This window comes from Aulostomus chinensis, chromosome 6 (assembly GCF_037954235.1).
Source record: "Aulostomus chinensis isolate RoL2024-O1b breed Wild chromosome 6, RoL_Achi_v1.0, whole genome shotgun sequence".
Lineage (NCBI taxonomy): Eukaryota > Metazoa > Chordata > Actinopteri > Syngnathiformes > Aulostomidae > Aulostomus > Aulostomus chinensis.
This window is the reverse complement of record NC_141325.1, coordinates 24,273,315-24,287,851: the sequence shown is the minus strand read 5'-3', so window position 1 is coordinate 24,287,851 and position 14,537 is coordinate 24,273,315. Positions and strand designations below refer to the sequence as shown.

At 40.5% G+C, this 14,537-nt stretch overlaps 1 long non-coding RNA gene across 1 annotated transcript; it reads right to left on the bottom strand.

Annotated features, from left to right (window-relative positions):
- Positions 1-618: 618 nt before the first annotated feature.
- Positions 619-14,244, bottom strand: LOC147260507 (uncharacterized). Its single transcript, XR_015116302.1, has 3 exons — positions 14,136-14,244; positions 13,987-14,051; positions 619-1,058 (listed from the first exon to the last, which is right to left on the bottom strand). It is a non-coding gene; the product is annotated as an uncharacterized LOC147260507 (long non-coding RNA).
- Positions 14,245-14,537: the final 293 nt, after the last annotated feature.

The following is a 14,537-nucleotide window of genomic DNA, read 5'->3' as shown; positions in this document are numbered from 1 at the left end:
ACAGCATCGATCCATATCAAGCTGATGGAACTAAAATCCAGAATTTTACATTGATGGTGGTTTATGAAGTTCAGTAATTATTGCCATCTATAATTTTAGCTATCAAGTATCCTGATTCCTTCAATCAATCCTGTCACTAGGAGAAACAAAATGTAAGTCACTTGAGACAACCCACTTCTTAGTTTCCTTTTTAGAAAATAAAAAATATATATATATATATACATATATGTATATATATACATATATATATTTGTATTTCGTCTAATAATATTAATTGATTGCAGCACATTATTTTTTTGTGACAATTTTCACAAGCAAAGCTGAAAAAAATTATAAAGCTTTCACTCCACACCAAAAATAATACTAGAAAAAAAACACAAACATCGCTGTTATGTTCATGAAAAAAAATTTCTGGTGCAAACAATGAGAGCTGGCTCGTTGGTCCTGAATTTCTCTGCCAGCCCTAAAATCCACATCTCTCTCTCTCTCTCTCTCTCTCTCTCTCTCACTCACACACACACACACACACACACACAGAAAAGGAGAGGCTTGTAGGCTAGAAATGCAATTTACCAGAGGAGCATCACACATCACACACATTGCAACGACATGGTCCAGTTCTGGTGACTTTTTTTTTTTCTTTTTCCGTCACAAATAAAGAAGATCAATGAGCAGGTCCTGGAAAAAAATGCCTCCTGAACGTCAGACGTCCTCCAGAGTACAGTAAGTCCCATCACGACTAATATCTGGTGTTTGCATACAGTCATAAATGGTACAGTTGGCAATGATACCTGGTTGATGACTGTGGCAAGTGAACATCAGAAAGCGATGCCGTGACTAAATGGAAATGTACACTTTACTTATTTGACTCTTTCTCTGTCAAACTATTTTTGTCAAAAAGGCTCTAAGCACACCTTGTGACAGAATACTGCATATCTGGGTCCAAAAACAAGCGAACAAGAATGTCCAGAAACCAAAAGATGGATTGATGTTGCAGGTCTCCAAGGAATCTGCTGAGCTGCACCAGGCCAACTTAGGATCCTGAACAACTGAAGTCACTATATGGAAGAGAGGACAAATGAGTGAATACAAACAAATTAATCCTAGCTTGATAATCTTTTTTTTTTTATATGTACATATATATACACACATATATATATATATATATATATATATATATATATATATATATATATACATATATATATATATATATATATATATATATAATATATAATATCTATATATATATATATATATATATATAATATATATACATATATATGTATACACACACATACATACATATATATATTTGCTTTGATCTTTCATCTAATATGTTGGGAATTTTTCATTATCATAGCACAAAATTTTGGTGGGTCTTGAGAGATTGATGAAATTAAAAAAATATAGAATGATGCTGCTTGGAAACAGTTCACTGTGCGTGACACAAATAGCAACACGTCTCAGGGGTTAGTCCTGTCGCCTCAAAGGTCCTCAAAGATCCTGGGTTCCAGTCCCTGCCATCCCAGGTCCTTTCTTTGTGGAGTTTGCATGTTCTTCCTGTGCGTGTGTGTGTGTGTGTGTGTGTGTGTGTGTGTGTGTGTGTGTGTGTGTGTGTGTGTGTGTGTGTGTGTGTGTGTGTGTGTAGGTTCCCTTCTATCAATGGCACATCACTGCTCCTGAGATGGTCCCTGGGTGCCTTACATTACTGCTCCCTGCTCTGTAGAAGATGGGTTAAATGTGGAGAACACATAACATTGATAAATCAATATGTATTCATGATCCTGTAGTTAAAACAATCAATATACATCCAAGGCAGCTGATAATGCCCCTGAAATATACAGTACGTTAACAGAAGGAGAACCTTCAGTGTCCTGCTTATAATCACCTTCGAAATCTCCTCAACTGGCATGGTGGGAATCAGACATACCCACCATCACGGACATGTTGCCATGGTGTGTTTTAATCCGCAAACTGATGTTTTAATTGCTCAACCTTGTTTACTACCACGTCTATGGCCTAGAGAAAACGAATGATCTAAGAGGTGTGCTAATTTGGCACATAAAAAAGTGTGGGAATGATTATATTTTTTCAAGTCTTTCACAGGTCCTCTGCTAGAGTGGGGCCTGTTTCAACTAAAACAGGTGAAATGCAGGTAAGGCTGCCTACGCTCTTCACAAGTCAGAAATGTATCAGCAGCAGGTTCATCATCAGCAGTGACAGAAAATGATCCTTAACTTCGGGGACGTTCTGACTTTTTCTCTGGTCTGTCTCTTTGTTGTACTCCTCAGTATTATCACATCATTTGTCCCCTGTTCAAACATATTTTCAATCCCTTTAAGAAACGCAATTATGCGAAAGCATAACCCAACGCATAATCAGCCAAATTCCGCACATTTATGGGGCCGCATTTTTTCAAAGACGCCTCACTTTCGCCTCATAAATTGGTGATTTCCACACAAAATGCGCAAAATATGCAGGGCTTGCATGATTTCATAATCCCCACATTTTTGTTGCAAAAAAGTCACATATCTTCGCAGAAATTTGAAAAATATTGTGTTTGCTTCACAGAGCAGCCATATTTCCTCCTTATGCCTTGGGAATGTTGTGAAGTGATGTCATCAGAAAGCTGAAAACCCCGCGAAGATGGCCTGATGACTTCTGCAAATCAGTCTCATTTACCAACAAAAATAAACTTGAAACTTGTTTGACTCAGCTCTGACTCAGAAGTTTCAGCTATGCATTTATTTAGGTCGAAAATAAAACAAGATGAGAACTTAATTAATTCCAGCACTTTCTGTGATGTAAAACGTGCTGCGTAATCAAGGATGTTTGCCCAAAATGATCACAAAAAAGGTCTGCATTTTTCTGGAAGGACTGAACTGTGTAATGTTCACCCATTTAGCAGTAAATAAACATGTGGAATTAGTTTTGTAGCTCTGTTGTAACTTAGTTTATTGGTCATGACAAGCAAGTATCGTTCCAGAGAAACAAGCATTCCTTATAGAATCCTTCCACATCCTTCCTTTAGGCTGCCATGTAAAGAATGTAGAATCCCATTTGTAAATGGGATTTGGGTGTACTTGAGTACAAGAGTGTAACCCTTTGAGGAGGCCACTCAGCCAAGGAACAGTACAGAAGGAAAGTCAATTTCGAGCCTCTTCGGTAAAAAAGGTTGTAAATCTTACACCTAATTAAAAGGACCTCAATTTACTGCTCTTATCTTAGGTAATCATGTTAACCAATAGGGGTGCTAAAATCTCATTAGGGGTATGGATTTTAATTAGCACTCTTGTAGATGCAACATAAAATATCCCCCCTCAGACAGGAATCCTTTTCATTGGTAATACTCAGACTGTGTGCTTGTTTGGAAAGATAATTATTAGCTAATGAAGTGTATTCTTTTCTTTTGGGTACTTTAACATTCCCTGTTAATCTATTCAATACAACTAAATATATGGTAAGACATTTAATCGGTGATGCTTTACATTGTTATGTGAATACACACAGTGGAAGTAAGGAGATATGACCAATAGTCTCAACTCAAAATCTGGAGATTACACATTTAAATGTGTAATGTGACTCTACCAGTTTAGGGATCAGATTCTACATGACTTCACTCTAACTGAAGCCAACTGAATGCACAAAACTCTTATCAAGTACTTTTGTTTTTTTGCAGAATAAACAGGCGTGGAGGTGAGTGAGCTAGCAGCTGTTCTTATATGCACCACGTGTGTGGAAAAAAGGTGGAATAAATAAATAGAAGAAAAAATGAATTTGAGTGCAGTTGTATTAGGATAGATGTATGGACTCTACAGACTAGGGAATCAGAAGTGAGAGAATCCTTTCCACCTTTTTGGTAATGTTACGTACAGGATTCAAGCTTGGCTACGTAGGCTAATGCTAGGTGCAATAAATCAGGAGGAAGAGATTGAAAACACGGGCTAATGGCATATACTGTAATCTTCCCTGTCGTCGTCCTCCTCCTCCGCTTTATTCGGTGGGTCCGGGTCACAGGGACAGCAGCCTCAGCAAAGAAGCCCAGGCTGTCCTCTTCCCAGCCACTTCCACCAGCTCTTCCGGGGGAATCCCGAGGCGTTCCCAGATATAATCCCTCCAGTGTGTCCTGGGTTGGCCTCAAGGCCCCCTCCCGGTTGGGCATGCCTGGAACACCTCCCGAGGGAAGCATCCAGGAGGCATCCTCACCAGATCCCCGAACAACTGATTCCTCTCAACATGGAGGAGCAGCGGCTCTACTCAGAGTCCTTCCCGAATGACTGGGCTTCTCACCCCATCTCTAAGGGAGAGCCCAGCCACATTGTGGCGGGAACTCATTTCAGCCGCTTGTATTAGCAATGTCGTTCTTTTGGTCATTACCCAGAGCTCATGACCATAGGTGAGGGTTGGAACGTAGATTGACCGGTAAATCGAGAGCCTCACCTTTCGGCTAAACTCCCTCTTCACCACAACGGACTGGTTTAGCACCCGCAACACTGCGGATGCCGCCCCAATCCACCTGTCAATCTCTAATCTTTCCCCTTTTTTTTATTTGGCTGTTCAAAATACGGATTCGCCATTGAGTTGGTTACGAGCATATACCAACTGCGTCTAGAGTCTTCTTGAAAAAATATTTGATATCCGTTGACTCGTGTTAGGAGGAGTCAGTTCTCCTCACACAACCTGTCAGACTATCCATCCACTGTCTTCTGCTTGATCCTATTAAGATCCCGTGCCCGAGCCAGGACTCGAACCCGGGAACTTCTTGCTGTGAGGCGACAGTGCTAACCACTGCACCGCCGTGCCACCTAACCTGTCAGCCCAACCGGCCCAAACAAGAGCTGGCAGATGCAAACAAGTGAGGACTTGCTGTGATTGTGAATCTAATCTGTAAAATCTTGCATCAAGTTGGGTAGTGTATCTCCAGACAAGGACAGACATATAAAATCTAATATTTCTTCTATTTTTGGCCGTATTATAGGTCCAGCATTCCCATGCTGAGGGACTATATTTGCTGAGTAATTGATTTTGCGCAAAGTGGCACACAGCACTGAGTGGTGTTGGGGCTTTGTATCTGGATGTATCGGATCACTTTGAGCTCCAACTTGTAATGAATATTTTTGATGGCGCCTCCTTTGGTTGCGCTTGGATTCATTTATTTCTCAAACTGTTCCTGAATTGTTGGCAGTCACAAAGAATCTCATTTTACGGCTAAGTAGTCAATAAGTGTATGTTTCTGAAAGTATTTTAGCTGAGAATGGTTCACATTTGAATGGGTACTTAGCCGTTTTCAACCAGCTTTGTAATATTACAAAATCATTGGTATAACACATATAATGTGTTTTTTTTTCCCCTCAGCCTTCCTTGGGCTCACATATCCTGTTTTCTGATGTCATCAGCACATGACTGATGCCTTTGTAACATCTTTCACAAACTAAATTATACTTTTAAAAAAATTATATGGCTAAAAAAAAATTAGCATCTATTTTTCAAAAAGGCGAATGCCATCAAGAGTAACAAAGCGTAACAATTTATCGAGAACACAACAGAGGATGCACAAGCATGTACAGTATATACAAAGGCGAGGATTCACAGTATTGACACATTCATTTTTGAACACTGACCGGTCAGCTAATTAGCTGCCCTATCCCCACTGCAGTGTTTTTGCTAACTAAAAAGTGATGTTGTAATCCTTTAGTTACAAGTATTGCAGTTGTAGCAGCAACCTCATGATTATTTAATGATTAGATTTAATATCATACACACAGTACACAGAGAACTCATTTCTTGTTTTTCTTAAACTTTTGTGTTCTAAATGAACTTAAATATGGTATTATGCCACCCATCAAATCCTTATTTTCTCGATAGGACTTCTTTGAGTATCATCACCTCTGGTCTATCTGAGGATGAAACAATTTCCAAGTGCAGGGTGTGAGGGTGTTTGACTATTTCCTGAGGGTGATATCAAAGGGTTAGGGAGGAATCTGGATGTGAAGGAAACAGAGCTGGATGATGAAAGTACTACTGCTGGAGTGAACTCCTGCATGTGATCACACCCAGTTAACTCGGAGCAGGAAACAGCAGTCTGTCCATTACTTTACTCCCAGTGCCTGGAGAACCACATACAGAAATAATCAGTTATTCGAGTGTGAAGCCACTGTGGATGGTGCAAAATCCCTGCGATGATAAAAGGTGTTGCTGAGGTTGTTTAGACTTGCAGTGGCTGGAGGAGGGGGCACCATGAAAGTGTAAAGAAGCAAAAGAGTGTCAAAGTGCCGACGTTTTGGAAATGAAATCTGACTGATCAAGATGAGGCTGTTGAAGGAGAAAAAACAGCTACACTCCAGGAAAAAAAACAACAACAATGGTTAGGCAATCTTCATTTCCATAAAGTTGTTTCTATATTTAATTCTTTGATCAGCTCAGACATAATCATGCAAGGCACAAAGGCTCCAAGGCCTGCCCCAGAGAGCAGGTTCTCCCCTGCTAATGTCACACTCCAGTGTGCACAGCAAGAGAGGAGGGTTCAGCTGGGTAAGTGCACTATTTCTCTCCTCTAAAATACAAGATGACTATAACATACATCAGGGTTATTTGAAGTGAAATCCCCAATACACTCAAGTACATATGGAGGCCCAGAGTGAAAACATTCTCACTTTTGATTTATGTGTGATCACAAGATGTAACCTGTTCCTATAATTTGATCATTTTTAGGCCAGAAGATATCCATCCAATTTCTAAGCGGGGAGGCTGGAGCCTATCCCAGCAGCCTTCGGGCATGAGGAGGGGCTCACCCTGGATGGGTTGCCAGTCCATTGCAGGGTCAACATATATAAACAGACAACCATTCACATTCGCAGCCATGCCTATGGTCAATTTATCCATCCATCCATCCATCCATTTTCCTCTGCTTATCCTGTTAAGGGTCGAGGGGGGCTGGAGCCTATCCCAGCAGCTTTTGGGCAAGAGGTGGGGTTCACCCTGGACAGGTCACCAGTCCATCGCAGGGCCAACACATATAGACAGACAACCATTCACACTCACAGTCACACCTACGGTCAATTTAGAGTATTCAATTAAACTCGTCCCCTCCAGATGTCTTTGGACTGTGGGAGGAAGCAGGAGTACCTGGAAAGAACCATGACCACATCAGGGAAATCAACTTCCATGTCCATTTTTATCTACATTTTTGGAATATTGAAATGTCGACCAGATTTCAGCAGTAAATAGTTTAACAATGACATTTGTTAAAAAGTATACATACAAGTATGCATGAATGAAATCTTCCAACACTAAAAGATGATTAAATTATGAACAGAAATTTTGTGGGTTACAGATTCAGCTACATGGAACGCTGGTGATTTGTTCTATTAGCTTTGTTCGAGCTCACTGGAGCTGGGTGTTTCGTCTTATTTTATTTGCACTGTCAATGATTTGCAAGGTCGCTGTGGAGAAACAGGTCTCGAACAAATTATGCACCTCACATCTAGTGAGGTCATGATGGGACAACCAAATCGAGTAAAATGTAAAACACAAAACACATAAATGGATCCTTCATTATTATAGTTGCTGCCGATGTAACACAGATCAGACTTTAAGAGCACTCACTCATCAACACATTTGCCTCTGAAAACTGCATTAAATATTATCTGTGAATCACAAATCTTTTATCAATCCAGTCAGGTCGGTTCGGGGTTCACCCTGAACAAGTTGCCAGTCCATCGCAGGGCCATCAGGAGCAATCAGGGGCTCAGTATCTTGCTCAAGGACACTTGGACATGGTCATCGGGGGAAGTGAGGATAGAACCAGCAACACTTCAGTTGCCAGACAGCCAGTCTACCTCTGAGTCATGCCGCCCCCGTTTCATTAACTTTGTCCCACGTATTTTATTCTCACATCACAGAGATTGATTGTTGAAAAGCTATAAGGATGTGTTTAAATGAGGCACAAGGTTGCACTGGGTACATGTTCCTTCTTCACAATGCCCGCACACACATGCACGCACACACGTAGGTTTGTGCTGCTGTCCTGGTTGGACATTGACTCTCATTTGTAACCAGAGCTTAACCCAAGCTCCAACCCTGAACCTAATTCTAACCAATTGATGCCACAGAACAGGCAACTAAAATTGTCCCACACACCTCTCTGAACTCTTCGAACTCTGACCCCTTGTACCATCACAAAGATCACCATTTGTCACACACTCAGTGTACGCCTGTACTTTGTGTATAAGCTGCAGTTATATATACATATTCAATTTATGCTACCATTCATTCTGTACATACCACAGTATATGTAAAAATACTTCAGTGCAATAATGTAAATATGCTACTTATCTGTTGTGCACTACTACTTTTATTATGCACTTTACAAGGTAATCACTGCTAACTCTGGGATGTATAAACCTTTCCACTGCACTTCCTCACTTAATGTATGTTGTTGTGTAGTTTACGGAACAAACTGTACCGCTCTCTGCTTCCTTAATTGCTTCCCATGGGAATAAATAAAGTTTTCTCAATCTGAATCTGATTTTGTTGGCAGACACACTCGCAACAGCTCTTAGTGTGTATTAATCAGGAGTTTGAAAGGGTCCCTAAGCGGAACAATGTACCTCCTGTTTGTGGAATATTGTAGATTACAGCCGCTCGGTGTGAACATACAAACTGTTCATCAGTACATTCACCAGTTGGAGTCAGGTGCAGAGTGCAACCAGAACAACATCAGCAAAACACACGTACCTGTCACAGTCTACAGCCTGCTCTACCCAGTTATTTTCCACTACTACACTCCCCTGTTCCAGCAACACCTGCATCACATTCACCATGAGCTCGCCTGCTCTGCCTCAGCCAATCATCTACTCACCTTCAGCCCTCTTCAGCTTCAGCTCAACACACACCATTTGTCAGATTGTCTTCACTCTCATGCAAGCCTTTCCAGCAGGTTATCAAGGACTGACCACTTGTTGCTGACCCATTTCATCCCCGTTCCTGCCCACCTGCCTGCTTGCCTTGCCCTCGGACTGATTGCCAGATTCCAATCCAGTTTTTGCAATGACCCTGCCTGCTCTCCATAGCCCCGGCAACTGACCTTGCCTTCCACCCCTGAGAACGGGACAACCTATAAGTTCCTGCTGTGCTGGTTATCTGACCCCATGCCTGCTCTTGACTATCCAGTGGTCTGCTCCCTGGTTCCCGTTTGTCTGGACTGCTAAGTACAACAAAGACTCTGCTCCTGTTAAGTTGAACACATCACCACCTCGTGGCCTAGCATTAACATCTCTGCCTCTCCCACTGGTGACGTGGGTTCAAGCTCTGGCTGTTCCATTAACAATGTATCCTGAGTGCTAAAGACTTTTGATTGTGACAGCAACCTGCTGCTTCAAATCTAGGTTCTTCCCTGTGTGTCTGCCTGTGACACATAACCATGGTTTTGTCGTCACAAAAAAAGATACTAGATTCTTTCAGAGGTAAACAGTACTACATTAAGTGACTCAAACACTCAACAGCCAATTAGGAAGCACCCAGAGAACACACGTTCCCTGCCGAGGAGGCAAAACGGACACAAAATATTACCATAGTATCAAAATAAGTTTCATATAAATTGCAGCCAAAATTTAGCCACTTGTTACCTTTCTTTCCACTGAAATTCAGATATCCTGCTAATGAATAATAAATCAAACACTGGCGATCCCATTACATCCTTGGTGGAGGCAGTATTGTAAATACGCTGGTGTAGATGGCGTGACTACACCAGCATTCTAGCTCCAGCAACAGCAAATGCATTCACAATGTTAGCCATGCTGCTTACATGCTAAAGGAAAAATGGAGATGTTGAAACTGGACTGTTGTAGTTGTATTCACAAACATTTCTAAATTAAAATGAACAATCTTCAAGTTCTTCAAAAAAAGAGAGAAAAAAAACCTAAATATTCTGGCAGTGTTGAAAGAGCACATAAAAAAACAATAGGGTCTTTGCCTTTGGGCTCAGGCCCTAAAAAAAAAATATATATATATATTATATATATATAATATATATATATATATATATATATATATATATATATATATATATATATATATATATATATATATATATATATATATATATATATATATGTGTGTTTGGTTTTTTTTCCCCTGGAATAATGCTGGTGGGAAGATGGGGAAAGATAACTTCAGGTCTCACAGTGACCTTGACCTTTGACTACCAGAAGCTTTTCATTTCATTCTTAAGTTTATTGAATGTTTGTGTTTAATTTGAGGCCATTTGCAAGATATCACTTCTGGAGATATGAAGACTGGTATAATCTATCGTTCAACATTACTTTTTTGCAAACATTGTGTTCCTGGAAGCTGCCCAATAAAACAAACTGAGAAACCTTTCCAGGCACAGGGACTACAGGTTATTCCTTAAGGCACACGTTTTAATTAAATTGCTTTTTTACTTCTGCATGTGTTTGCTTTACATGAGGAAGTTTCACATCTCACCGCTGCACAACTGTGTCCCTCTAAGCATTCAGACTCAGCAGAAGCAGGCTCTAAAAACAATCTGCAGTTTAAAACAATGCATCTCACCTTGACATTTGTTGCATGTTCTGTATTACATGGTCAGTATTACATGGTGAAAAAACAAGATTTGGACTGTTTTCCTGGCGAGTCTCCTAAAATGATGAATGATTGTTCATTTGTTGTGAAAAACATGTTTACTGTGCCTCAGTGACATCTGCTCATTTGTACTCTGTTTGCAATTCCTTCCTAGATGTGCCAAAGTCATTCTAGCACACAGAGGCAACAACATCATCATAACGCACCTTGGGAGCAAGGTTGTTGAGAACATTGAGCTCCAGTCAGACAGTGGTTCGTGCAGCTCTAATCTCTGCGTGGGAATTGGTAATCATGAGGTGGCAGACCGCTGGAACATAGATTTCCATGTCAGATAGGATTAAAGATAGCATCACTTTGATTGATACGTTCTTGTGTGGCTGATGGATGCTGATGAGACAGGAAGGGTATGACGACCCTTTCTTTACGGGGCCTTTTAAGGTAAATCATCAGATTGGATCAAGATGTATCAGTTTTGAATGTATTGATGAGCTGTGCTCTGGGGGGAAATGAAATGACAGCAATCATATGGCTCTAAAGCAAAACTAAGGGGGAATTTCATCTCATTTTACTTTTATGCACCTCTATACAGCACTTGATGAAAATTTTTACAGACAGTACGCATACATTAGTAACCACTGTGACAGCCATAATGACTGTTGCTATTTGTGGTCTCAGTACAGCATGAGTGGATTCATTTGAGGTTTTAGCTTTGTGGAAGCAAACAAAATAATATACGGGACAACCTTGTGCAATAAAGGCTCAACATTGAAATATTCATCCTCTTGCCTCAGGACATGAGGTACATGGAATACATGGTCCTCCATGCACTCACAGAGTATACTGGAGGTGGGGGAAACACTGCATTCTGCTCATACTATGTCTATTGGAACAATCTCCACTGTGGTGCACCGCTACGCTGTATGGTGTGTGGTGGTGGTGGTGTCTGGAGACCTGCCTAATGGAGTACAGGCTGAACATCACAGGCTGATAGTGTAGTTGTTCTGGCTGTGTCAGCTTCAGCTTGTAAACAAGTTATACAACCTTGTATCATTCAGGTAAAACTAAAGTTTTGTGCAAGACACGTAGCATTATATTTTTATTCCTTTTGTTTTTACTCTCTTAAAATGTACATTGCAGGGTCAACCTACCCCTCCTGTCCTGGTTGTTGTTCCATTGTACATGTAGAATCATTAGCATCTTGTCACCTGACAGCAAAGAGTTTGACCTAGTTGATGTCGTGTATGAGGGAGTCCGCAGTTCCCAAGTCCACCCAACCCCTAAGCAACAAGCAACAAGCTCAGTAATTTCTCTTGGAGTTTTACACCTCATCTCCGTTAGCTCTGTGAACATATTTGTGTCAGCTGTCTGGTGTCCATATAGCACACTAGTCCATTTTCTCTGGAAACCTTGACTATCGCTGATGAGTTTGCAAAGCTACTCAAGCCATGTGAGAGCCATTGCTGCTCCGGGGTGACATCACTCTCCTCCTCCGACCTCTGTGTTGTGGAGCTTATGATGCGCTGCCGCTGCTGCTTCAAATTTAAAGTAGTTTTTCTCAACTGAGAGACATTTATCACAGACCACAATTTCGGATTTCACTACAATGTTCTTATTTCTTTCATAGGTATTCTCTGTTCTCATGTGTCAAGGATTTTCTTAACTAACTCACAGGGGATTTGAAAAAGTAACCAGATCACGCAATAATTGAATTTCAAAACTAACCTGCTATCTTAATAGTTAAAACAACAAAAACTGCCACACTGATGATAATACATAGTCTCTATTTTTAATTGTACATGATAATATGATCTCGTAACAGGGTTTATAAACTAATACTTGTTTTCGGTGTTCAAGATGCCAAAGTCGCAACAGTGTTTGGAAGGAGAAATTGAGTTGCACCATCCGGTTATAATGACACATTTGGAAATGGAGTTCTAATGCTGCACCACATATTAAAAAGTGTTCATTTCAAACGTGTCACAAGATCTCAGAGGCATCAACAACATGACTTCGTGAGCTTTAATTAAAGTTTCTGTATCAGGTAATGAGCAATGGTGTGATCCCACACTAAGGAGGGTGTATGAGCAGTGACTGTTGTGTAGGAGACAAAAACATAATTGATGATCAAAGTCATTTCATATTTCAATTAAAGTTGTAGTTGATTGTGATGGAATGTGTTGTACAAGGTGAAATTCAATCCCTTTTTTCAAACGCCGTTGTCACTTTGGCATGGAGCTGCATAACATGATCAATGCTAAACTTGTAACACTACACTAACTAGATTTTGTTGCACTTGCCAATTATAATTACAAGGGCTATTAAATGTGCTCTATCTTTTGTGCTTATTTTGCATTTCAGACATGAATTTCATTGAACGTAATTTCTTTATTTATATGGCTTAGTTCAGAAGAAGCTAAAGTTAAGAGCAGCACAAATGACCCTCCAGTAAACACAGAGACTATGACTCACATTGCACCTATTTATGAAGAGCACATTGGTTGCTGCGTAATCAAGTAACATTTCCTGTTCAATCAGCAGCAGCATGGACTGTCACTAAGACTCAGTAAACACACCAGCAAGAAAAGCCAGCAAGTACAATATGCACTGAGATACCCTTAAGAGTATGATACACTCCATTCTTCCCACTCTGTAAACTGCATATGTGGTTCAGGAGACTTTTTCTCTTGCAATTCTAAATTCCTATTGGGATGGTAAGGAAATAACATTTAAATTTGAATGAGAAAAAGAATATTAGAATCTTAAATAATGATAAAAAGCAACATGGCTGTAGCGTCTCCATCTGGTATCACAAGACCACCGCCATGGCTGTCTGTCTTTTAGAAGTGAAAACCAACAGACCTTATGTCATGTTTTTCAGGGTGTGTGTTTTTCTTTGTTGTTTTATTGGTGATGTAGCATGTATAAGGATGCAGATGGAGTGTTTGTTCAATAAATGTGACCAGATTACACAGGGATGAGACTGCCACAAAAAAATACACTTCAGTGGGTCTTTATTGCCCCGACTGTCCTCAGCCGAGAACAGCATTAATTAGTTTAGTTTTGAAGTGGATTTGAATAAATAAAATAAAACAAAAACATATATTGTTTGCTTATCTGTCTTAATCCTTCTGCAACTAACAGACAATCTTTTTATAATAAAAAGGCAACATTTTTATCCTGGACGGATAACAGTAGTGGCTACTTTTTCCTATACAGACAGGAAATAAAACAAAATACAAATCGTCAGCCACACTTTCATTATTTGAATAAACAAACTTCACGAAGGTCATAAACATCTTGCATGTAACATAAATCAACTACCGTGTTTTCATGTCAGGATGGATTTAAATAACAAGAAATTAGCAACTGAAACAAACTTACTCAGTATAGCCGTCTGAGAGCTTAGCTTCCTCCAGCACATGCACAGACACCTCTGTATCTCCCCTCTAAATGGGTATGCAAGCTAAGCATGAACAACAACATATAAACAACACAGGACGAACGTTTCTAACTCTCTCATCATCACTCACGCTGAACCGCTGCCGTTTAGGCGAACTCCCGGCACAACACCGCCAACACACTGGACACTGGACAACACACTCGGACCACACCCGGACAGGTGGCTGCAGAATCGCTACTCCGCTCCTCAGTAGGCGATTTTCCGCGGGCGCACGAAGTCTCACGCGACTACCGCATTCTCGCGAGACTCCCCCCCCCCCCCACAGCAGGTTTTAAGGTCATACACCTAGAAATGTATTCCGTGACAAGAAACAACAGTCACCCCTATTCACCTGGTTAAATAAATGAACCTATCAAAAGACTGTATGGCTGTCATTCTGTTGCGCCTTTCTGTCGACACATTGACAACACACAAAATGGACAAATCCTTCATGGTGTCAACTATAGGATTGTTGACGTGAAGCTTAAAAATA